This window comes from Macadamia integrifolia, chromosome 4 (assembly GCF_013358625.1).
Source record: "Macadamia integrifolia cultivar HAES 741 chromosome 4, SCU_Mint_v3, whole genome shotgun sequence".
Lineage (NCBI taxonomy): Eukaryota > Viridiplantae > Streptophyta > Magnoliopsida > Proteales > Proteaceae > Macadamia > Macadamia integrifolia.
The window spans coordinates 1,639,978-1,642,416 of NC_056560.1; the positions used below are offsets into that span (position 1 = coordinate 1,639,978).

Below are 2,439 nucleotides of genomic sequence, written 5' to 3' on the forward strand. Positions count from 1 at the left end.
AAAAACGATTTTTGAAGCAAAAATCAAAAAGAAAAATGATACCTTAAACCCTTGTTTAAATTATTTTTCTTTTCTTTCTAATTTAGATTGAAATAGATTGAGCCTTACAAAAATTTGGATCAGTAAATTTTACAAAGGACAATTTTTAGAATGAATTTAGATTGTTGTAGGCATTTAATTTCTCTGCCACCTGACAAATGCTTACATGTGGATTTGCACATGTCTATTTTACTAGTGTGTGTGTGTGTGTATATATATATATATATATATATTTACATATAGGGGAATTTACTTCACTCCCTTACACTTGGCCTATTTTTACTAAAACTTTCCTACCTTTTACTTTTTTTCTGATATTCCCTTGCTTTTTAATTTTTATATATCTTTCTTCCCTGCTCTTTTTAAATGCCTATATTTGACCTCTTTTTAACGTGTAACCTATTACACATTTTTCTAATACTCCCCTCCTTTTCAATTGTTTTTCTCAATGATTTTCTCTCTTCTCATCTAAATAATGCTTCTCCATGTCCTCCAACAATGTTGCCGTTCTTGCTTATGTTCATCCTGACAGAGCCTACTCCCTCCACAGCCAAAGGTATGCATCCCTAATTGTGTTGCTTTCTCCGAAGTTAGATCTGAAGTCAAACCTAGTCTACCCACTCAAAAAAGCCCTCATTTGTTATTAGAGATAAGAAGGGTAGCAAAATTGAAGCTTGGTTACTTATTTAAGTTTTATATGGTGGAATTAAAACAAAATTGCAGGATGCATGTTCTATGGATACGATGAAATATATTGTGTATTCCTTGGGAGATTGAACAATCTATGTAGCCTCATCAAGCAGTATGCTCTGTCCAAGAACACTAATGAGGCTATGCTCATCATCAAAGCCTACTGTACACTCCGAGGTAGGGGGCGTTACCTTGCTGATTAGGTCATTAAGGAGCTCGATGGTAGCGTTAGGCACTTTTGATAACGTTTTAATAAATGTGTTTCTGTGTTCAAAAATGACAAAAACGGAACAAAAAACGTTTGATAAAACTGTTTCGTTTCACTTATTTTCAGAAATAGAAATTGAATTTTCTACCTATTTATGGTTCAAGAAACAACCCAGGCGAAATAAGTAGAAACTTGTTTTTCCGTTTCTGGAAATGACTCGTGGCCATTCTTTCACTGGTTACTATCGACTTCCAGAAACATGACTTATCAAACACCTTCAATTCAGTTTCTGTTTATAGAAACGAAAATTTATGTTTTTGCCTTTTTTGAAACAGAAACGGCAGAAACGTTATCAAATGGGTCATTCGCCTTTGTTGTCTTTGTTGCTCTCTCTCTCTCTCTCTTTCTCTCTTTAAAAATCTCCACTCATTAAATAATACTGGGTGGCAAATTACCCATTTGTGTTTATGTAAATACAGAGTTCAAATGGAGGAGTTAAGTTGCACCGAGGGTCATAGGAGATGGCAACATTGTTTATTGCCTTGTCCAGAATGAAATTTGCAAGGAGAAGAGGTCTTCTTCTCAACCAAGAAAGGAATCAAGCTTCTGATTTTTCCCTTTGTATCTTTCACTTTGTTTCCTTTAAACAAGAGATTGACATTTTTTTTTTAATTGACTCCTTGTAAATTTTGTTTTGCTAAAGTAAGTGGTTTGGTTTAAACCATGTTTTGAATTATTCAATTTGAAAAATGTGTAATAGGTTACATGTAAAAATGAGGGGTAATTTGGGTATTTAAAAAGACCAGGGGAGAAAGAGATAAAAATAAAAAAAATAGGAATATCAGAAAAAAAAATAAAAAGTGTGAGAATTTTAGTAAATATAGACCAAGTGTAGGAGAATGATAGTAAATTTCCCATATATATACATATATCGTTGACATTAATTTTGAGATCAGAGAGAGAGAGAAATACATGGAGAAGCATATCTCTGAATCAAGGACGCCAAAGAGTCTAATGTGCATGATGAAAATGGAACAGCGACAACCCAAGAATAGAGAAACATATATAAGATTAGGGAATACAGAATTACAGAACTCATTAAAACAAAACACTGATCAAAACTGAAATGGAAAACGAAAAAACAATTTCTTCATTTAATTCTAATAATTCTATAACACGCGGGCTTTTACGAATAAAATATTCCATCCCATATAAGCTATATTACTATTATTAATTAATGGTGTCTTGTAAGTCTCTCTACGCGTTTTCCCTTCATCATTTTATGCATTCTCTGTTCCACTGCTGGTTTGGTATCTCTCAGAAAAATCAAACCCAACCAACCCACCCACCCACCCCAGCTGTAATATTAGAAATACAAACCGTCCGGGAACTTAATTAGGAAAACTCAGTCCAATAATAATAGATGAAAAATTCATCTTCTGTTTTTTCTTCTCCCTCACTTTTTGAATTAAGGAAAACTCAGTCCAATAATAGATGAAAAT

The 2,439-nt window shown here is 33.2% G+C and overlaps 1 protein-coding gene across 2 annotated transcripts in view; it reads left to right on the plus strand.

Moving 5' to 3' along the window:
• LOC122077568 (OVARIAN TUMOR DOMAIN-containing deubiquitinating enzyme 12) overlaps positions 1-2,439 on the plus strand; it is an 11,751-nt gene that overhangs the window by 6,415 nt on the left and 2,897 nt on the right. The window lies entirely within an intron of this gene.